This window comes from Euphorbia lathyris, chromosome 4 (genome assembly GCF_963576675.1).
Source record: "Euphorbia lathyris chromosome 4, ddEupLath1.1, whole genome shotgun sequence".
NCBI classification, from domain to species: domain Eukaryota; kingdom Viridiplantae; phylum Streptophyta; class Magnoliopsida; order Malpighiales; family Euphorbiaceae; genus Euphorbia; species Euphorbia lathyris.
Genome location: NC_088913.1, coordinates 4,659,183 through 4,684,061, shown reverse-complemented (window position 1 = coordinate 4,684,061; position 24,879 = coordinate 4,659,183). Strand labels below are relative to the sequence as shown.

Genomic DNA, 24,879 nt, shown 5'->3' with positions numbered 1-24,879 from the left:
TCTTGTCTTCACAACGTTCTAAGACTCGGTCCAAGTTTTCAAGACATTGGTCGAAAGTAGGTCCTACAACATTAAAATCATCCATGAAGATTTCTAGGAACTCCTCGACCATGTCAGAAAACATAGCCATCATACAACGTTGGAATGTGGCAGGGGCATTACATAATCCGAAAGGCATCCGCCTATATGCAAAAGTCCCATAGGGGCAAGTGAATGTGGTTTTCTCTTGATCCAAAGGGTCCACAAGAATTTGAATATAGCCGGATAGCCCATCTAAAGTACAGAAAAAATTCATGCCCTGCCAACCGTTCCAACATTTGATCAATAAATGGTAAGGGAAAGTGGTCTTTACGGGTGGCCTCGTTTAATTTCCTATAATCTATGCATATATGCCTACACGTAACCTTTCTAGTTGGGATTAATTCTCCTTTTTCATTTTTCATTACCGTTGTTCCCCCTTTTTTGGGCACGCATTGAACCGGGCTTACCCATTGGCTATCAGAAATCAGAAAGATGATACCTGCGTCGAGGAGTTTTATAACCTCGACTTTTACCACCTCTTTCATGTTAGGGTTGAGCCGTCGTTGAGGCTGGGCAGATGGCTTGATCTCTTCCTCAAGGAAAATTCTATGCGTGCAGATTTTGGGGTCGATGCCTTTGATGTCGTGGATTGACCATCCAAAGGACCCTTTATGTTCCATCAGCACCTCCACCAATTTTTCTTCTTGTTCAACTGTCAACAAAGAAGAAATAATAACGGGTAAATCTGTGGGAGGTTGAAGAAAAACATATTTCAGGTTGTTGGGTAAGGGTTTAAGCTCCAATTTTGGAGGTTCCTCTAACGAGGTCTTAGGCTTAGGTTTGATCTCACGATCAAGGTCCTCTTTCCTACCCTTAACCCAATAACATTTTTCAGGTGGGAGATCTTCAAATGGCTCACTCGAGTTTTCACATTCCTCACCACCTAGACCGAGTTCTAAAGAGGCATTTCTTATATCAAGGTCAACTTCCTCAACACATTCATCTATTAGTGCATCCACAAAGTTACAACTTTTGGAGCGTTCTTGAGGAAATTTCATGGACTCATAAACGTTAAATGTTACCTCTTCGTCCTGCACCCTTAGGACCAATTTACCTCCATGGACGTCTATTAGTGTCCTACCGGTTGCAAGAAACGGTCTCCCAAGAAGAATGTGGACGGAGTCATCTTCTTCCATGTCGAGGACCACAAAATCGACCGGGAAGATCAGTTTGTCCACCTTTACCAACACATCTTCAACTATGCCTCTAGGCCGTGAAATTGACCTATCCGCTAGCTGCAGTGTCATGTTTGTTGGTTTAGGTTCTCCGAGCCCCAATTTCCTGAAAATTGATAGAGGCATAAGATTAATACTTGCTCCTAAATCGCATAATGCCCTATCTATGTGCATGTTGCCTATCCTACACGGGATGGTAAAGCTCCCTTGATCTTTAAGCTTGGGGGGTAATTTATGGGTGATTATGGCCGAGCATTGTTCTGTTAAAGCCACTATCTCATTTTCCCCAAACTTCTTCTTTTTCGACAACATGTCTTTAAGAAATTTTGCATAGTTCGACATCTCCACTAGTGCTTCCATTAATGGAATGTTTATTTCTAATCTACTAAGGATTTCCGAGAACCGGGCAAATTTCTTATCTAGGTTGGCCTTTTTCTGCTTCTGAGGGAATGGCAGTTTTGGTGCATAAGGCCTAACCACTTTTTCTACAGCTATTTCAGAAGTTGAAGTTTCAGATGCGGGACCGGGGTTGCTTACCACTTCCGGTTCCCTACTTACCTGAGGTGACGGAGACATTTGCGATGGAGGTGCCACGAGTGTGTCCACTTCCTTGCCGCTCCTTAGGGCGATGGCTTGAACCGCCTCTTCTTGCAAGAGGAACGCCTCGTGACATTCCCTTTCTTCTTGTCTGATTGTGGCGAGCTGGTTACTCAGGGTCCTGCATGCCTCCTCATTGGCTGCCAGTCGGACGGATATCTCTTTTAGGAGAGTCATTATTCCTTCTGAGTACCCTGTTTGCCTGCCATAAAAATCAGAGTTAGAATGAGGACATGGAAGGGTATCCATGGGTGCCATGTAGGGCGCCGGTGGATATCGTGTATGCTCCTGATCGTAGTAGTTGTAAGTTGAGGGTTCAGAATTATACCTTTGATGATTACCCAAATAACTTACATTCTCACCTCTAGGTACGTAATAGTTGATGTGGCATACCCTACCGGGGTGATTCTGGCCGCATCTCTCGCAGAATGGTATCCTTGGTTGGTTATTTTGGTTGTATGAAGCCACAAGGAAGTCCATTTTTGTGTTAAGATCGTTCATGGACGGGTTCGACGCTCTGTTGTCCATAGTCGCTGGAAGAACGATCGAATTTAAGTAATAGTATATCAACAAGTATTTATATATACAAGTATAAATGATATTAACAAAGAATATATTCACAATGAATGCCTAAACTAACAAGTCGACCTTTGGTTCGATATTGCAGAAGAAATAAATCCCCGGCAACGGCGCCAAAAACTTGATGCGTCCCCGCCTAGGTTAGAGATGAGAACTCACTAAGGGATAAGTGTACCCCGTCGTTATCAAGTAATAAATTTCTGGTTTAAGTCCAGGTTATCGTCCACAGGATTTATTTCTGCAAGTACCGAGCTACTCGATCTCGAATGTTATCTAGGCTTAGGGGGTTTTGAGTTGGTTTGTTTTAATTAATCTACTCCTAGGTTGAATTATGCTAATCCTAGCTAAGTTATCTAATTCTAACTAAGTTATTCTACGCCTAACTAAGTTACTCTACCCCTAATTGATCTTTCATTAACGAAACTATTCGAAGGAACATGGTATGAACGATAATAATAAAGATAGATTATCAAGTCTATTGAATAAAAACCTAATCTGAGTCACTTGTATTCAAGGCGATTAACCCTACTTACCCTCCTGAGGTTCCTAGCGCGTGATTCCCTAAGGCCGAAACTAGGTCTAAGGCTCAGTAAATTGGCACTTAATCAACTAAGAGGTCGTCAATCTCCTAGGCTCTGACTAGGTCAGATTCAGCTCGCAATATGTGCCTACTAGATTTTGGGGCTTTTGAATGAGTTAAACCAATTGAATAAAGCGTAAGACAGAGATTAGACAAATAATCATAGAACAAAACAAGAGCTAAATTATTATTAAAGGCGAAGATAATTGTCACAAGATACAATAAGTCAAGTTCGGCAACTGTATCAAAGAGTACAAACATGGAAAGATAAAAGGAGATACAAAAATCCCTTTCAGGGAACCTGTTTACTCTGCAGCCGGCGACTTGATCTTAAGGACGGACCTTGATAATTCCTCGAGAAAAAGCTTTGAAGGAGCTTCAATGGAGGTTGAGGAAGATGGAGAAGATGGAGAGGAATTACAAGGGGAAAGCTAAAATAATTTACAAAAACGAAAGATATCTAATTACAATGGAAAAATCCTATTTATAGACGCGTCTCGGGCCTCGTTTTGACCTATTTTCGTGTCCTAGTTGGTGTAGGAAGATGTGGGGCCGAACGTGGCTTCGTGGGGGCAGAATTGGTCTTTTTGACCAATTCCCGCAAGGCTGCTCGAAATAGTAGCACTCAGGTATTTCCCGAAAAATAATTTCTTACTATTTTGTCTCTCCCAAAAAATAATTAGACTACCCTCAAAAATTAATTTACTCTCTCAATCATCTGCTCTTCACCCCTCAAATTATTTGAGAATGTCATCCTTGGCCTTTATAAGCCAAGGATGCACTCTTCTAATTAATTATGCCAGCAAATTGCTGGCACAATTAATTCCTGCATCCATTGACCACCGAATTTGGTGGTCAACTTTACTTGGCTTGATCACCGAATTCCTCCTATGTAGATCCTTGTTGGTACATCAAAAATGAACTTTATTTGATGAAAACTTCCATGTAGAAGCATTAGAACAACTGTTAGAATCAGAACACAAGTTCAGATTCATAGTAATGGATAATTCAGGGGCTTTCTTTGTAACAATCAATGGCAAGACCTACAAGTTACTATGTAACTTGATTTTTGATGTACCAACAAGGGTCTACATAGAAGGATTTGATCCAGCTGCAAACCAATCAAATATAGTTGGCTTGATCCTAGCCGGGACACCCCTGAATTTGCATATTAACTTTAGGAATTTTGGTCTATTGCATGATTCTCTCGAAAGAAATATAATGAAAGTTTTTAATGTCTACAACGGGGAGCACCTTGGTTTGAACCAAGCTGTGGAGATGTGTGCTGATTTGCTACCCGACCTGAAATATGCTAAGGAGATCGACATATTTGAGAATTGGTCATTGCTGTTTGCATTTAATTCTAAAACTCTGGTTCCCAACTTGCATATTGTTCTTTTCAGAATGGACAAATTTGTAACTAAAAGATCAAGGACATCGACAAATGATACTTTTTTAGAAACGCCTGTTGTTGAGATAGTATCCATCGAGTTCAATCCAGAAGATCTTATTTCAGATCCGGGGCTTCGAATTCCAATTGACAACTACGATCCAAATATTAGAGATCAAGTTTCAGAGGGCCTATCTCGCTAAGGGTCCTTATCAACCCTCTGATGTTACCTATCCAAAAATGTGTATTAACAAAATAAATCGAAGTTTCCAAAAGCATTGGTTCAAATATGTATTTTCTTTTGAACTATTCTTCACTTTTGAATTATTCAAAGTGTTAGATCATTTGTGATTCCATATTATTCATAATTATTTTTTTAGACAGTTTGATATTCTTCTCAAACAAATAATTAACCTGTTGTTCAATTATTATTTTTGTTTTCCTATGTCATCGTCATTAAGTATTTACTAGCTTATGCATGAATCAACAGAGAAACTATCTTTTGAATTATTGCTAGTGTTAGATCATTGACATTACATATTATCCATAGTTGTCATTTAGACTGTTTGATATTCTTCTAAAACAAACAATTAATCTACTGTTCAATTAATTTTTTTAATTTCTTATTCCACCATCATTAAATATTTATTGGTATATGCATGAATGAATATTGTCTTTCCAACTGTTCAAAGTGTTAGATAATTGTCCATTACATATTATCCATAGTTGTCATTTAGACTGTTTGATATTCTTCTAAAACAAACAATTAATCTACTGTTCAATTAATTTTTTTAATTTCTTATTCCACCATCATTAATTATTTATTGGTATATGCATGAATGAATATTGTCTTTCCAACTGTTCAAAGTGTTAGATAATTGTCCATTACATATTATCTATAATTGTCTTTTTAGACCATTTGTTCTTCTTCTCAAACAAACAATTATGGCAATAATCTTCATCCAAAGGTATAATAAAATATAGATATTAACTAAAATTATAAACTGTTTGGTTTTATAGAGTGAAAACTGCAAGTGATATATTCTTAGAAAATAAGACTTAAAAAATACAATTTCAATAAAGACGAACTTGATTCGTTATAATTGAATCCATCATAATATCCCTAATTCCACCAAATCATTACTAGAATTGCAAGCATTGTGGAGATTTAATTGTAATAAAACCCATTGAGCCATAAAAGCTCAAGTGTAACGCGATGAACAACTCCAACAAATATATTTTCTCAACAACAACTAATTTTAGATGCTCGTCAATGCATTCTTTTTATTCTTCCAGTTTGATATCTTTGTAACTTGTTCATTTGTGAGAATGTGTTTCAATTAATATGGGTACAAATCTAGATCTTCCTTAATTATCATATTTTTTACACCATGAGCTTCTAATGCCCATAATGTTTATCCATCTCCATAAACACATAATGTATACTCCAAACCTAGAAACTTGTTGGAGGACTGCATAGCCACCGTCTTCTCCTTCACAAGTCCCAAATACACCGACCGATATTCCATGCTCTCTTATGGCTTTAAGTCGGCTTCTAAATCTGACATCTTTTGGAGACACTTTCTTCTTTCTAATTACATCACTTTAATCTCCTAGTTTTCTGGTCTTTCTCTATTGTCTTCTTCACCTTTCACTAAAGATCTCCATCTCCACATCTGTGATCATCCTATAATCATGAGAAGAAGGTTAGAATCTCTTAATTTTGTGTTCTAAATATGAGGTTATGGCAATTTTGTATAACAATGTCTGTTGAATTTCAATTTTTGAGTTCCTATGTTGATTTGGTGATAAAATTAATAAGTTCAATTATGGAGATGGACTAATTCTGAACACAAATCAAGGTTTGTTGATTTCCCTCATTTTTTCCTTTAGGTTTAATGTCATTTTCATTACTATGAATTTTATTGGTAAATTCCGATTCAACATACATGAAAATGCAAATCATTGAATTTTTCTCATTTTCCTTCGCCTTCAATGTCATTTCCATTATCATGATATCCTTCAAAAAATTCTGATTCAGCATATATAAACATGCCAAATAGATTTGCAGAAGTTATAGTCTTGATTTTTTTTCTTTACCCTTAATAGAATTTTCTTCATTATTATGATTTCGATTGTTATTATGATTCAACATATACGAAAATGAAGATAAAATTGCATAAGTTTCAGCCTTGGGGACAAAGAAGAAGAGAGAACTCAATTATTAAAATGAAAAGAGAGAAAGAACATATAGAGAAGAGAGAGAACAATTTTTATAATTGAATTCTAACTTTTTCAAATAAAAAAAGTTGATTTTTTTTTATGAAATTACCTCTGCAGCATCATCAATTTTATAGGTGTTAGGCCTTTTACCTTGTTTTTGCTAAGGGAACAAACCACATGATTATTTTTGGGGCAAAAAAAGCACAGGTACCAATCTACGAATTCATGAAACCATAGTAGTTTTTTTTAATTAACCTTTAAACTATTCAAAGTGTTATATCATTTACCATCACGTATTATCCTAATTATATTTTTAGGCCGTTTAACCTTATTCTCAAACAAACAATAATCTAATATTCAATAATTAATTTTTTTTGTTTACTAATGTCAGCACCATTAATTATTTACTTGTATATGCATGAATGGATAGGGAAATTGTATTTTGAACAATTCAAAGTGTTAGCCAATACATATTATCTATAATTGTCTTTTAGACTGTTTGATCTAACAACTAGTCCTCCATTCAATCAATTAATTGTTTTTTGGATTTCCTATGCCACCATCATTAATTATTTATTGGTATATGACCGGGGTTGATATGTGATACTTACTAAAAGACTACATAGCAACCGTCTTCTCTTTCACAAGTCTCAAGGCACCAACCAATTCTACATGGTCTCTTCCGGCTTTAATTCGGCTTCTGAATCAGATGCTCTTTGGAGAAGCTTTCTTCCTTCTGATTATCGCACTTTAATCTCTCAACCTTTTGATCCCTTTCTATTGTATTATTCACATCCGTTAAAGATCTCTATCTCCACCGCTATGATCATCCTATATTTATTGACCATATGAAAAAAGTTAGAATCTTTTAATTTTGTGTTTTAAGTAAGAGATTAGGTCAAATTTGTATGACAATGTCGGTTGAATCTCAATTTTTGACTTGCTACGTTGATTTGGTGATGAAATTAATGAGTTCAATTATGGAGATGGACTAGTTCTGAACACAAATCAAGGTTTGTTGATTTTCCTCCTTTTTTCCATTTAGTTTCAATGTAATTTTCATTATCATCATGAATTCCATTGGCAAATTTTGATTCAGCATACATGAAAATGCAAATCATTGAATTTTTTTCTTTTTCCGTCACCTTCAATGTCTTTTCCATTATCATGGTTTCCTTCAAAAAAATTTGATTCAACATATATGAAAATGCCAAATAGATTTGCAGAAGTTGCAGCCTTCATTTTTGTTTCTTTTTTCCTTTATCCGTAATGACATTTTGTTTATTATCAATTTATCATGATTTCAATAGTTATGCTGATTCAGCATATGCGAAAATTCGGACATAATTGTGAAAGTTGCAGCATTGGGCTCTTCAGAGACAGAAAAATAAAAGAGAGAACAACTATAAAACTGAAGAGAGGAAAAAGAGAGAGAGATAGAGAAGAGATAAAGAGATTTTTTTATTGAATTCTGATTTTTTCAAAATTAAAAAAATAAATCGAATTTTTTTTGAAAAAATTACTTCTACCACGTCAGCAAGTTTAATGATGTTGGACCTTTTGTCTTGATTCTACGAATTCGTGAAACCACATGATTTTTTTTTTAAATTAACCATTTAAACTATTCTTCTCTTTTGAACTATTCAAAGTGTTAAATCATTTGTCATTACGTATTATCCTAATTATCGTTTTAGACTGCTTAATCTTCTTCTCAAATAAATAATTAATCTACCGTTCAATTATTAATTTTTTGGATTTCGTATGGCACCACCATCAGTTATTTATTGGTATGCATAAATGAATAGAGGAAGTGCCTTTTAAACTATTCAAAGTGTTAGATTATTGTCCATCACATATTATCCATAATTCTCTTTTAGACCATTAGATTCATCTTATCAAACAAACAATTATGCCAATAATTTTCTTTATCTTTCCTTTGAGACAGTCATCGAATAGACCTGATTTGCTCAAGTCATTGTGCAATTTAAGGAATGCACTAGTATATGCATTGAATTTTGAACTATTCTTCTCTTTTAAGTTGTCATTACATATTATTCAAAATTATATATTTAGATAGTTTGATCTTCTTCTAAAACAAACAGTTAATCTATTATTCAATTAATTATTATAATTTTGTTTTCCCATGCCACCACCCTTAAGTATTTACTAGTATATGCATGAATGAACATAAACATTGTCTTTTGAACTATTCAACGTGTTAGATGATTAGCATTACATGTTATCCATAATTGTCATTTTAGGCCGTTCGATCTTCTTCTAAAATAAACAATTAATCTACTATTCAATTTAGTAGACATCTCCACAATCTGATCCAATCCAACCATATTCCATGGAAGACATCAGTAATATCTTTTATCTTTTTCGTTGAAACAATCATCCCATAGACCAAACTATTATCTTTGAAAAAGTCAGAATTCAATTAAAAAATCTCTCTCTATTCCCCCTCTTCTTTCTCGCTCTTTATTTTAATGGGCTATTCTAGAAGAACTCATTATATAAACAATTGTCATACTGAAACAAATGTCATATCAATTCTCAATCTCCCAATTTATGAGAATAACATGGAAAAAGAGCGATAACGATGGAAAATATGACCGGGGTTGATTTATGATACTTGTCGAAGGACTACATAGCAACCGTCTTCTCCTTCACAAGTCTCAAGGCACCAACCAACTTTACAAGGTCTCTTCCGACTTTAAGTCGGCTTCTGAATCAGATGCTCTTTAGAGAAGCTTTCTTCCTTTTGATTATCACACTTTAATCTCTCAACCTTTTGATCCTTTTCTATTGTCTTCTTCACCTCCGTTAAATATCTCTATCTCCACCTCTATTATCACCCTATAATTATTGACCATCTGAAAAAAGTTAGAATCTCTTAGTTTTTGACTTGTTACGTTGATTTGGTGATGAAATTAATGAGTTCAATTATGGAGATGGACTAGTTCTGAACACAAATCAAAGTTTGTTGATTTTCCTCCTTTTTTCCGTTTAGGTTCAATGTCATTTTCATTATCATCATGAATTGCATTGGCAAATTTTGATTCAGCATACATGAAAATGCAAATCATTGAAATTTTTTTCTTTTTCCGTCACCTTCAATGTCTTTTCCATTATCACGGTTTCCTTTAAAAAATTTTGATTCAGCATATATGAAAATCACAAATAGATTTGCAGAAGTTGCAACCTTCATTTTTGTGTCTTTTTTCCTTTATCCTTAATGACAATTTGTTTATTATCAATTTATCATGATTTCAATTTTTATACTGATTCAGCATAAACGAAAATGCATTGTGAAAGTTGCAGCCTTGGACTCTTCAGAGACAAAGAAAAATAAGAGAGAGAACAACTATAAAACTGAAGAGAGGAAAAAGAGAGAGAGAAGAGAGAAAGAGATTTTTTTTTTATTGAATTCTGACTTTTTCAAAATAAAAAAAAATCGATTTTTTTTTGACAAAATTACTTTTGCCACGTCAGCAAGTGTAATGATGTTGGGCCTTTTGTCTTGATTCTACGAATTCGTGAAACCACATGATTTTTTTTAAATGAACCATTTAAACTATTCTTGTCTTTCGAACTATTCAGAGTGTTAAATCATTTGTCATTACGTATTATCCGAATTATCGTTTTAGACTGTTTAATCTTCTTCTCAAACAAATAATTAATCTACCGTTCAATTATTAATTTTTTGGATTTCGTATGACACCACCAGTAGTTATTTATTGGTATGCATAAATGAATAGAGGAAGTGCCTTTTAAACTATTCATATTGTTAGATCATTGTCCATCACATATCATCCATAGTTCTCTTTTAGACCATTAGAATCATCTTCTCAAACAAACAATTATGCCAATAATTTTCTTTAGCTTTCCTTTGAGACAGTCATCGAATAGACCTGATTTGCTCAAGTCATTGTGCAATTTGAGGAATGCACTAGTATATGCATTGAATTTTGAACTATTTTTCTCTTTTAAGTTGTCATTACATATTATTCATAATTATCTATTTAGATAGTTTGATCTTCTTCTAAAACAAACCGTTAATCTATTATTCAATTAATTATTATAATTTTGTTTTCCCATACCACCACCTTTAAGTATTTACTAGTGTATGAATGAATTAACATAGAAATTGTCTTTTGAACTATTCAACGTGTTAGATGATTAGCATTACATGTTATCCATAATTGTCATTTTAGGCCATTCGATCTTCTTCTAAAACAAACAATTAATCTACTATTCAATTTAGTAGACATCTCCACAACCTCAGCCAAACCAACCATATTTTCGTGGAAGACATAAGTAATATCTTTGATCTTTTTCGTCGAAACAATCATCCCATAGACCAAACTATTTAACTATGAAAAAATCAGAATTCAATTAAAAAATCTCTCTCTATTCTCTCTCTTTTTATTTTAATGGTTTAGTTCTCTCTCTTCTTTCTCGCTCTTTATTTTAATGGGCTATTCTAGAAGAACTCATTATATAAACAATTGCCATACTGAAACAAATATTATATCAATTCTCAATCTCACAATTTATGAGAATAAGAGGAAAAAAGAGCGATAACGATGGAAAATATGACCGCGGTTGATATGTGATACTTACCGAATGACTACACAACAACCGTCTTCTCCTTCACAAGTCTCAAGGCACCAACCGACTTTACATGGTCTCTTTAGGCTTTAAGTCGGCTTCTCAATCAGATGCTCTTTGGAGAACCTTTCTTCCTTCTGATTATCGCACTTTAATCTCTCAACCTTTTGATCCTTTTCTATTGTCTGCTTCGCCTCCGTTAAAGATCTCTATCTCCACCACTATGATCATCCTATAATTATTAACCATGCGAAAAAAGTTAGAATCTCTTAATTTTGTGTTTTAAGTAAGAGATTAGGTCAAATTTGAATGACAATGTCGGTTTTATCTCAATTTTTTACTTGCTACGTTGATTTGGTGATGAAATTAATGAGTTCAATTATGGAGATGAACTAGTTCTGAACACAAATCAAGATTTGTTGATTATCCTCCTTTTTTCGGTTTAGGTTCAATGTCATTTTCATTAATCATGAATTCCATTGGCAAATTTTGATTCAGCATAATGAAAATGCAAATCATTGAATTTTTTTTTTCGGTCACCTTCAATGTCTTTTCCATTATCATGGTTTCCTTCAAAAAAAAAATTTGATTCAGCATATATGAAAATGCCAAACAGATTTGCAGAAGTTGCATCCTTTATTTTTGTTTCTTTTTCCTTTATCCTTAATGACATTTTGTTTTTTTTTTTATCAATTTATCATGATTTCAATTGTTATGCTGATTCATCATATACGAAAATGCATTGTGAAAGTTGCAGCCTTGGACTCTTCATAGACAAAGAAAAATAAGAGAGAGAACAACTATAAAACTGAAGAGAGGAAAAAGAGAGAGAAAAGAGAAAAAGAGATTTTTTTTATTGAATTCTGACTTTTTCAAAATAAAAAAAAATCAAATTTTTTTTTTGACAAAATTACTTTTGCCACGTCAGCTAGTTTAATGATGTTGGGCCTTTTGTCTTGATTCTACGAATTCGTGAAACCACATGAATTTTTTTTAAATTAACCATTTAAACTATTCTTGTCTTTCGAACTATTCAAAGTGTTAAATCATTTGTCATTACGTACTATCCGAATTATCGTTTTAGACTGTTTAATCTTCTTCTCAAACAAATAATTAATCTACCGTTCAATTATTAATTTTTTGGATTTCGTATGGCACCACCATTAGTTATTTATTGGTACGCATAAATGAATAAAGGAAGTGCCTTTTAAACTATTTATAGTGTTAGATCATTGTCCATCACATATCATCCATAATTCTCTTTTAGACCATTAGAATCATCTTCTCAAACAAACAATTATGCCAATAATTTTCTTTATCTTTCCTTTGAGAAAGTCATCGAATAAACCTGATTTGCTCAAGTCATTGTGCAATTTGAGGAATGCACTAGTATATGCATTGAATTTTGAAATATTATTCTCTTTTAAGTTGTCATTACATATTATTCACAATTATCTTTTTAAATAGTTTGATATTCTTCTAAAACAAACAGTTAATCTATTATTCAATTATTATAATTTTGTTTTCCCATGCCACCACCTTTAAGTATTTACTAGTATATGCATGAATTAACATAGAAATCATCTTTTGAATTATTCAACTTGTTAGATGATTAGCATTACATTTTATCCATAATTGTCATTTTAAGTCGTTCGATCTTCTTCTAAAACAAACAATTAATCTACTATTCAATTTAGTAGACATCTCCACAACCTGATCCAAACCAACCATATTTCCATGGAAGACATCAGTAATATCTTTTATCTTTTTCATTGAAACAATCATCCCATAGAACAAACTATTTATCTTTGAAAAAGTCAAAATTCAATTAAAAAATCTCTCTCTATTCTCTCTCTTTTCTCTATTCTTTCTCTCTTTTTATTTTAATGGGCTATTTTAGAAGAACTCATTATATAAATAATTGACATACTGAAACAAATGTCATATCAATTCTCAATCTCATAGTTGGTTCCGTTATATCAGAGCACTGTCGTGCCATACTCAATAACTAACATATATATTGGATCCTAATCTACACACTTAGCATACTATGGACAATCAATCATGGATGGAAATACTTCATTAATAAAACAGTTACTTACAATTGTCATTGATGGCTGGCTATGCCTGCAAAATGAACTACTCATCATTCTCATGAGTGAACAACTTGTTCTTTCCCAAAATATTCCTTCCGACATAAAATAGAAAAATGCAGAGAATGAAAGAAAGGTGGCTGAAAACGAGGTGTCATCCTTTAGCTAACTATCAAGGTATTTATAAGACACGAAATAAACCCTAAAACAAAGGGCAACAGAGTACTTAAAACCTATTACAGAGGACAATTAAATTAACACCCTCCACTTGGCACAAGATGGATGTTGCCTTGCCATCCACATTTTGCTCTCTCCTTTAGCTTGCTTGACCCGCACATAAGTTTGTGACCCACTAATTTGACCCATTTCTATTGTTGTTCATGCTGTTTTGTTCTTCATCCTAGCTGTTCGAGAGGAATCCTTCTTGAACTGTAAGCTCTGCTTGTTTCTCCCATTTCTGGTTGAAAACTAGATCTTTGAAACTCTTTGCCATGAATATTCAGCCTCGTAAACATATTCATTTTACTCGTATCAGACTACATAGTAACCGTCTTCTCCTTCACAAATCCTAAGGACACTAACTGACTCTACATGGTCTCTTCCGGCTTTAAGTTGATTTCTGAATCAGATTCTCTTTGGAGAAGATTTCTTCCTTCTAGTTATCGCACTTTAATGTCTCAATCTTTTGATCCTTTTTTATTGTCTTCTTCACCTCCGTTAAAGATCTCTATCTCTACCTATATGATTATCCTATAATTATTGACCATGGAAAAAAGGTTAGAATCTCTTAATTTTGTGTTCTAAGTATAAGGTTAGTTAAATTTTGTATAATAATGTCGGTTGAATTTCAATTTTTTGACTTATAATGTTGATTTGATAATGAAACTAATGAGTTCAATTATGGAGATGGATAATTCTGAACACAAATCAAGCTTTTATGATTTTCCTCCTTTTTTCCTTTAGGTTCAATGTCATTTTCATTATTTATCATGAATTCCATGGGCAAATTTTGATTCAGTATACATGAAAATGCAAATCATTAAATTTTTCTCTTTTTCCTTCACCTTCACGTGTCATTTCCATTATCATGATTTCCTTCAATAAATTCTGATTCTGCATATATGAAACAACCAAACAGATTTGCAGAAATCGCAGTCTTGATTTTTCTTTCTTCTTTCCTTTATCCTTAATGGCATTTTCTTCATTACCATGATTTCAATTGTTATTCTGATTCAGTATATATGAAAATGCAGATAGATTTGCAAAAGTTGCAGCCTTGGACTCTTTACAAACAAAGAAGAAGGACAGAGAGAACTCAACTATTAAAATGAAAAAAGCTAAAGAAGAGAGAGAAGAGAGAAATAGATTTTTTTTATTGAATTATGACTTTTTCAAATTTTAAAATAAAAGATAATTTTTTTTACAAAATTACCTCCGAAAGTCATTATGTTTAACAGCGTTAGGCCTTTCGCCTTGATTTTGCGAATTCGTGAAATCGCATAACCTTTTTTTAAATTAACCCTTTAAACTATTCTTCTCTTGAATTATTCAAAGTGTTAAAATCATTTGTCATTATGTTTTATCTTAATTATCTTTTTAGTATGTTTAGTCTTCTGCTCAAACAAACAATTAATCTAATGTTTAATTTTTTTTTTTCTTTGTTTATCGAAGGCCTTTCGCCTTGATTTTGCGAATTCATGAAATCACATGACCTTTTTTTTAAATTAACCCGTTAAACTATTATTCTCTTTTGAACTATTCAAAGTGTTAAAATCATTTGTCATTATGTTTTATCCTAATTATGTTTTTATTCTGTTTAGTCTTCTTCTCAAACAAATAATTAATCTATTGTTTAATTAATTATTTTTTCTTTGTTTATCGAAACCATTCCAAAATTGCAAGCCTTGTGGAGATTTGTTGGCAATAAAAGTCATTGAACCACAAAACATCAAGTATTCCACCATGAACCACTCGAGCAAATCTATCTTCTCAACAACATCATATTCAAGATGCCTATCAATGCATTCTTTTTCTTCTTCCGGTTTGATATCTTTGTAACTTGTTCATTTGTGAGAATGTATTTCAACGAATATCGGTACAAATCAAGATCTTCTCAAACAATCATGTTTTTAATACCATGAGCTTCTAATTTACACAATGTTTATTTAACCCCATAAACACATGATGTATACTCCTTATTCTCCTTGTCTATAATTAGTTTGAAAATTTATTTAATCAAGTGTCTCTCCTTGATATACTTGAGTTCATGAAGAAATTCATCAGGCATTCTCCACAGCTTGGTCCAAACCAGCCTCTTTTCCATGGAAGACGTCAGCAACTTCCCTTATCTTTCCTTTGAGACAGTCATCCAATGGACATGAATTGCTAAAGTTAGTATGTAATTTGATGAATGCATTATCTTTTGAACTATTCTTATCTTTTAAACTATTCAAAGTGTTAGATCATTTGTCATTATATATTATCCATATTTATCTTTTTAGACCATTTGATCTATATTCAAACAAATAATTAATCTAATGTTCAATTAATTAATTGTTTATCTTTTCCCATGCTACAACATTAATTATTTATTGGTATATGCACGAACGAACAAAGAATTTGTGTTTTGAACTATTCAAAGTGTTAGATCATTTGCCATTACATATTATCTATAATTGTCTTCTTAGACTGTTTGATCTTTTTCTCAAACAAACAATTAATCTATCATTCAACTAGTTAATTATTATTTTGGATTTTATATGCCACCACTATTAATTATTTATTGGTATATGTATGAATGAATAGAGAAATTGTCTTTTGAATTATTCAAAGTGTTAGACCATTATCCATTACATATTATCCATAATTGTCTTTTTAGACTGTTTGATCTTTTTATCAAATAAACAATTATGCCAATAATTTTCAAACAATCATATTTTTGACACCATGAGCTTCTAGTGCCCACAATGTTTATTCAACGCCATAAACACATGATTTATACTCCCTATTTTCCTTCTCTGCAATTAGTTTGAAAATTTGTTTAATCAAGTGTCTCTCTTCGATATACTTGTGTTCGAGTAAAATTTAATAGACATCTCCATAGCCTGGTCCAAACCTACCTCCTTTCCATGAAAGACATCATCAACTTCCTTTATCTTTCCTTTAAGATATTCATCCAATAGACTTGAATTGCTCAAGTTAGTATGCAATTTGAGGAATGACCCATAGGATCAACGTGTTAGGGTTATGTCCCAAGATAATTTGTTTTAGGATAGTTTGTTTAATGATATTATCGTTTACATATGTTTGATTGAATATATAGTTATAATTTACTATTAATAGCATATATCTTTTATCACATAACCAAATAAAGATAAAAGAAATTCATAGTTTGTAATCATATAGTTAAAATGTTCATACAAGATAAAGTGAGACAATATCTCATAGCACATATCTAAAATGGTTAAAAACCTAAACAGTCCCAAGTTAAGCATTATATTAAGGATTGGTATAATGTTGTAGAGACATGCATGCAACATCGTTTTTATTCTTGAATAGGTAGTTGATCTCACAAGTTGAAGAGTTTCTCATACTAGTAAGTGGAAGCCTCCTTGAATGTGGTAGGAAAGAGTCTGCACATGAGAGCATTTGTAGCACTGGTAGTTTCCAATGACTATTGGAAATTTTTACGTACACAGTGGGATCTGTCATTCCATTATATTCCTTAAATGATGGATATTTGCGGAATTCTAGAGTCAATATTGGCTTCTACCATAGAATTCTGAAGTTCTCTATGAATAAGATTGTACATATCATCTTTAACAAAAGGAGGATCACCATGTCCTATTTTTTTTTATCACATTTGGGTTGTCGTCGATTGTTAGAACTTGGACACGAAGCTTTAAGGCGACTCTCATCTTGGTCTCTTTAATGAGATTCAATAAAGTTTTGACGGGTAGTCTTATTGTGCTTAGAGGATCTTGTAGAGTAGTGACAATGTCTATGATGTGTTCTTTTGGAATATAGAACCTTCGGTGGAAAGAGCTATATTCCCATCAGGGGTGGAGACAGCCCGAAGCTTGGGGGGCCGAAGCCCATAAACACATGATGTATACTCCTTGAATGTAATAAATATTTACAGTGAATGGAATGTTATTATGCTTATAAATGCTTAGATGTCAAATTAAGATATAGCAAAAGAGGAAAACTCAATAAGATGAAACTGCTAGATTGGCCTACAAATAGAAAAAAAATGAAATAAAAATAAATAAATAATACAATTAAATTGAAATAGAAAAAAAAGTAATTTATTGTTTTGCATTAGTTGTAATAAAGAAATAACAATTATGTAATAAATATTTCTTTGTTAATTGATATGGAATTGTTATTGTGATTATAAATGTGTAGGTGCCAAATTAAGAGATACCAAAAGAAGAAGATGAAACTGCCAGATTGGCCTATAAATTGAAAAACAAAAAATGATTTCATTATCTGGGAGCTTGGAGCTTGGAGCTTGGACAAATTTGAAAACAGAAAAATGGTGAGTCATGTTTTATATTAGAGTCCCTACATTGTTCTTGTTACAAGTGTATTCCAAAAATTTCAGTTTGACAGCAAAATTTCATAAACCTTCTGAGAAGGAGATCTTAGACAAAATTGAAAAATGGCGAGTCATGTTTTTGGTTGGAAGGTTTACCATTTGTATATATTCCAAAGGTTTCAGTTTGACAAAAAAAATTTCAAAAACATTGGACAAAATTGAAAAATGGGGAGTTATGTTTTTGGTTGCAAGGTTTAGCTTTCTGTAAAAGTATTGTATTCCAAAAAATTCAGTTTGACAGCAAAATTTCACAAAAACATCTATGCAAGTAGCAGTTTCTTGTGGTAGGAATAGGAATAGAAAAAAGGTTTAGCTCTTTCTTTAACTTGTAAATTGTTTCATTACTACTAGTATCCACTATACCCTTAGGCTACAATGAGTTAGGTTAGACCGAGGCTAGGAATTGAATTCAAAATCTAGCCCTTGGCTTATCTTTACCTGGGACTTCAAATCTCACGGGCTTGCTTAATTACTCTTAGGCTGCTTAGTTTGTTTATTTTTATTTTATTAATTTAAGTGGAATACAGACCCCTCCCCGGACCCTCGCTCAGCGAGGACACGTAGTGTGACTGGACCGCCCACACTTGTAATAAGATATATATATATATATATATATATATATATATATATATATATATATATATGAATTTGAGTTGCAACTCCTTGACAATACACATACATTTACCATTGGCATTTTGAATTTACAGGAAGCTTCATTCAACAACGATGAGAGCACAACAATTTGTATGTTCTCTATTTCTTTTTAATCACTAGCAAAATGGTTGTTTCACATTCATGAGTAACAAGTGTTTTTCTATATGATCTCTTTTTTTAATTGAATATTGTAGGTTTCATGTCTGATAGATACTTACTCATTTGGCAACTGAAAAGAGTGATAAAGCTGTTAGTAACAGCTAGGGGTCCAAGCCTATTATCATGCCATCCGGAGATGGGATATCCAGTGTTGACATGTCCTTGACTCTCAAGCTTCAACTGTCCAAATAGATTCCATTGAATTAGCCCAACTGTATTTAAAGGCTCACTATCGTTCTTGGTGTCGTTCTCCTTCCAATGGAATGGTCTTGTATTGTGGCAACAGTGTTTGCGGACATGGATTCGAGATGTTCCAATGCACGTCTGGCCTTTTCAAGCCAATTCGAACTTCTCTATGTCTATTTAATGAAAAGTTCCATGTAGAAGTATTGGAACAACTGTTAGAATCAGAAGAAAAGTTCGGATTCATAGTAATGGATAATTCAGAGGCTTTCTTTGTAACAATCAGTGGCAACACCTACAAGTTACTATGTAACTTGATTTTTGATGTAGCAACAAGGGTCTACATAGGAGGACCCAAATTTGAATTTCTTGTTGAAAGAAGGCAAAGATTCATGAGGGAAGTGGCAGAGATTGCCAATGAAGTATTCACTGATCCAGCTACAAATCAATCAAATATAGTTGGCTTGATCCTAGTCGAGACACCCCTGAATTTGCATATTGACTTTAGGAATTTAGGTCTATCGCATGATTTTCTCGAAAGAAATATAATGAAAGTTGTTAATGTCTACAACGGGGAGCACCTTGGTTTGAACCAAGCTGTGGAGATGTGTGTTGATTTGCTACTCGACCTGAAATATGTCAAGGAGATACAGTTGCTCAATCAATTTTTCAAATTGATTGTAGAGGAGGATGAGGAGTATACCTCATACGTTTATGGGGTGGAACAAACCATGTGGACATTTGAGGCTAATGGTGTGAAAAATCTTATTTTGTGGGAAGGTTTGGAGTTCAGCCGGTATTTGTTGAAAAACCTTCTCACAGATGAACAAATTATCAAAATATTCAATCCTAAAAAGAAGAAAAATGGATGGACGATCATCTTGAATATGATGTGATTTAAAAAATGGATTTGTTGGAATGGTTAATGAGTCAATTTCTTAGGGTTCGTGTCATTGCTATTTTCACTAAACGAAACATTTTGCTTTTTTACCAACTGAATTCATAACTATATCTAATCTGCAGAAAATCCCAGAATTCACAATTATCTCTAATCTGCAGAAAAAATCCACAACTATCTAGTAGTCTATAAATTATCATTATTACAAATGAGAAAAAAGTCTTTAACACTAGCTAGCAAAAGATGAACACCAAAACCCACCCTAACTTCTTATTTCTATTTTATTTTTATTTTGCATTCTGAAACCATGAACACATTAACCACAACAGGAAAGAGTAATTAAAAACACCAAAAACTTCATAACGAAAACAACTTCAGAGCAGAGATAAGAGTTCTAAAACTCCAATTCGCCAACAATCACAAAGGTAGCCACAAAGCACAAAAAGACTGCGAGTTAAAGGAAACCGAAACCCAAACCAAGTGAGAAATACTCACCTCCTTACCTGCATGTCGAGATTCGACTAAGGAGAGACCTGGAAAAGGTTTTAGGTACACGGATGGGTAACCGATCTCCCTTGGCAGATGTCGTAATACCCAAGAAGCTAATCGCTTCATTTCCCTTTGGTGAAAGTGAGAGAACTCACTGAAACTACATCAAAACCAAGAGAATAGCCTAAAATTACCCAAAATCAGGAGGCCACCGTGAATCGGAACTCAATCGTCTGAAAACAAGGATAGGGAGCTCCTCTCCGGTGACCGAGGATCGGAATGAAATAAGTAAAGCCATGGGATCCTTGCTACTTCGGAACCAAAAGAGAGAAGAGTATATAAAAGAAAATTCAGTAAATGAAGAGAGGGAGGCGGATAAAAGCTTTGGTTCAAAAAGACAACAGTTTACCAGCAAAAGACATTATATCATATGCTAGTGAATCATCCTCCAAAAAAGCTTCTAATAATACAAGTAAATTTAAGCACATGTTAGATTTTACCTGCGAGATTGCTTGATTAAATAGTCCATTAACACCAGTCCTAAGTTATTGTTTATAACTTGCTGAAGAATGATAGAGAAACTTTTTATTTGAAGAGGAAGCATAAGAATTAAGAATGGAGAAGTTAAGCAAATTTGGATATACTTTGCATGAAAAGCCTGCTTTAGATTCCTACTTTCTCAAGTAAAGTATTATTGTCTCTCTTAAATTCAGTACATCAAAAAGGAATCGTTTAAATTTTAGTTACTTACATTCCTTCCACATGTTTCAAAGTGGTAAAGAGGAGCGTCTAGGGTCAAAACTCGAACATGTTCGACGGCCCTGGCCTCGGAGAAGCGATCAAGAGGAGCGTCAATTCCGAGCGGCTCAATGAACTTCACATGAAGTATAGAGTAAACAAGTGCCGACATTAGACCGTACATAACTGCTAAGAAGAAGATGAATTTGAATCAGCAGACATCGCCTGAGCCACGCCATCTGTGAAGGAACTTGAATTATCTCTTTGTAAAAGAAAAGAACAGTCAGGATGAGACATACATAGTATCAAGAAGTAAGTTGAACAAAGTTAATTGCGAATTCCTTCTAGATTTAAGAGAAAAGGCAGGAAATTCAGAGCATCTTTCCTTGGAGCAAAACAACTCAAAAATAGCAGATCTAACCACATAATACCAAAATACACTTTACCATTTTACATGGATATATATGACCATATATTTATACACATACAAGACCTATTTACACAATTAAAATTCTAATTAGACATTGCCTCCTATACAATAATCATAATCTTACGCATCCATTGATAAGTATAAAACTACCCAAGAAGGCATTCACATCTTGTTCCTGTTTTGCATAAATTTTTTGGGTAAATACTGCACATATTATGTAATATTTCACTTTAGATTATGTAACGGTTTTAATACATATGATCTGGGTTTTTAATGTTAGAGATCCTTACCAATCTCCTGGTTTTCAGACAGTCTAATGCAATTTGTGCTTGGAAGGATGGATTTGAAGAGCTAAACTTTTTGGCAGTTTCAAGAGGATTTGAAAATGAAAACTTTTGTCATAATGTGTCAAAATGAATTGAAACTAATGAGTAGTATAAAAACAAGCATTCATGAAAAATAACATTGACAGCCTGTGATGATAAATATAGCAGCTCTTTCAGGACTATGTACTAGAGATGGAACATAATAGAGTTACCAGGAGAAAAAGGCTATAGCCACCCATACAAATATTTCAAGGCAACTAACTAAAAATAGTTTATTTCTTCCTGTCTAGTGTATGAAGAACCAATGACTAACCTTTTGTATAAGATCATACATTAACATTATAAACCAAAAAAAAAAATGTGTATATATATAGGAAAATCAATGGGCAATGTGAAATTGAAAATTACTCTTTATACTTCATAGACCTTAGTGGTCATAGAATGTTCAATGTTCTGGTTCTAATGTGAAGTTTAAAAAGTCCAACAATTAATATAACCTTTTTAGCCTTCTATAGTTTGTTTCTTATTAGGTTAAACATCACATCAATGGGAGAAAATGTAACTTGCAGATCAACTATTTTGGCTATCATATCCTTACAAGCAAAAAGAATAAAAGGTAAATTTCAAATAAAACTATGTGGTTTCACTAATTTTCAGATAAAGGACTGTGGTTTATTTTTTTATCAAGACGGGGACTGAGGTTTTCAATTTTAGCAAAATAAGGACTTTTTCGATTGATACTATTATAATCACCATTGACAACTTCAAAAATGACATATTTTAATAACTACGCAACTTTAATTCTTCAACTTTTTTATTTCGAGATTATTTAGATGATGTTTGGTAAAGGGAGAAAGTTAATGTTTAGAGATAGAAAGTTCCAAAATAGATGATTTTCTAAAATCGAAAATGTAGTTACATAGCAAATATGATATCGAACAACTTTAATTCTTGAAAACTTTCATTTTCAGGTCGTTAAAGATAATTTTAATAGCATTATTAAAAGTGCAAAACCTCACAAAAAGTAAATCACAGTCCTTTATCTGAAAATTAATGAAACCACAGCGGTTTTATTTGAAATTTACCCAAATGAACAAAGTCATTCAATTAGCTCGCATATAGAAGATATATAGTTCAAATGCAATTAACCAGGTATACTCTAATGGTTTCATTTGGAACTAGCAGCATTTAGAACCAATAAGAACAATGTTACTTGTTATTTCACTAGATAATGCATAATGCATATTTGCGAAACAGGAAAAGAGAAAGAGAGAAAAAAATAATGTGGACTTACCCAGTGGCGGAGCCAGAGCTCAAGGTACGGAGGGGCTCCATTGCATGAAGATTTTTTTTCCTTAATAACGACTTAAGGCTTTGATTCATAGTAGTTAAATCAAAATTTTGATAATATAAAGGTAAATTTGATCATAATTGGAAACATTAAGGTGCAAAACAACTGAGATTCAATATAAAATAAGGATAATGTGCAAAATACTCTAATGTATAAACCTAAGAATAATTTTACCTCTAATTTATAAAATGGTGCAATTTTACCCTTAATATTGACAGCCAAGAACAATTTTATCCCCAACGTTGACAAGTTTGGTCAATTAAAGAAATTATTCATCAAATTGCAGAGATTCCTTTAATTATCACCACAACCAACTATGCAAACTTAGTTATATATCGTATATTCCAGAGGGTCAGAGGGTCAGAAGACCCTCCCCTATCCCCTAGCTCCGCCCCTGGACTTACCAGCAATAACCACCAATAAGAGCAACAGAACTTCCATTTTGTGGAGGAGACAAACGAACAGTCTCCTTAGAGAAGGAAGGGAAGCTACTTGAGGTCAATACAAAAACTAATAGTATGCAATTCCATGTTTAAATAAGATTAATTAGAAAGTGATATATCAATGAGCATAGAGCAGAAGAATGCACAAAATAGATAGGGGCGTGAGGGAGTTAAAGGTTGCTATGTCTCTTTGGGACATTATATCGAACAATACGCGTGCATCATCGAAGAAGCAACAGACATGAACGGCTATGGATTTGTTTGCCCAGAAAACATAAACAGGAACAAATTAGGGCACACAATCAATGAATAAAATCAGAGAAACAGAAAACAAACCTTTGAGTTAGGAAGAAACTGATGAAGACGAAGGTTTCCTCTGACTTAGGAAGAACTACTGAAGTTATTCTTAGGGGAAGACGACTTCCTGAAAATGCTCAAGTCGTTCTTATAGGGGAAGATGATTTTAGGAAGAACTGCTCAAGTCATTCTCGGTACAGGGGAAGACGACTTCGTGAAATTCCTTGTGAAATGCTGAAAGTGTGGAAGCCAAAGGAACTACGTGAAATGTATTAGGGGAAGACGACTGTGAAACGCGTTAGGCGAAATCGAAAGCCTGAACTATTGGGGAAGATGATTGCGTGAACCTGAACTTTGGAGAAGATGACTACCGCGTGAACTGAAATTATTTTACTAGGTTAAATTGGAGTCGATTTTTTAGAAAACCGATGCCAATGTGATGAAAAAATAATTGGGTCGGTTTGTTTTAAAACCGACTCCAATAATTTCATTTGGGTTGGATTTTTGAAAAACTGACCTTAATAATAATTATATTAGTAAGTGGATTTTTAGAGAGAGAAGGCTTAAAAAATGTGATTTTGAAAAATAATTGTGGTTTCATGGTAAATGTCGTTCTGAACAATTTTAATTTTTGAATATTTTATCGTTGACGGTCATTTTAAGTAATGTTATCAAACCCGAACCGGACCGGTCGGATCGGATCGGTCGAAGGCAGTCCGGTCCGAGCTTTATTGGGTTTATCAACCCTCCAAAAACCGGTGTGAACCTGCAGTGGATCGGTTTGATCGGTGGTTAAATCGGAAACCGGTCAACCCGATTCACACCAAGTTGCCAATTAAAAAAATTAAGGGAAAAAATTATAAAGAGGGGAAAAATGTAAGAAAAAAAAATTAAGAGTTGGAAAAAAAAAAGTAAAAAGAGATAAAGTTTCTGGCTAAGAGAGTTCATCTCGGAGTGGCATTCGTGTCGCTCACGTCGT

At 33.4% G+C, this 24,879-nt stretch overlaps 1 long non-coding RNA gene across 3 annotated transcripts; it reads right to left on the bottom strand.

The window, feature by feature from the left end:
- Positions 1 to 18,595: 18,595 nt before the first annotated feature.
- LOC136226783 (uncharacterized) lies at positions 18,596 to 24,308 on the bottom strand. Of its 3 annotated transcripts, none has more exons than XR_010687852.1 (3): positions 23,940 to 24,308; positions 20,816 to 21,292; positions 18,596 to 20,626 (listed from the first exon to the last, which is right to left on the bottom strand). It is a non-coding gene; the product is annotated as an uncharacterized lncRNA (long non-coding RNA). The 3 variants fall into 3 exon arrangements; XR_010687853.1 differs by having other exon boundaries at positions 18,596 to 20,623; XR_010687854.1 differs by lacking the exon at positions 18,596 to 20,626 and having other exon boundaries at positions 20,637 to 20,877; positions 21,067 to 21,292; positions 23,940 to 24,307.
- Between the last annotated feature and the right edge of the window lie 571 nt (positions 24,309 to 24,879).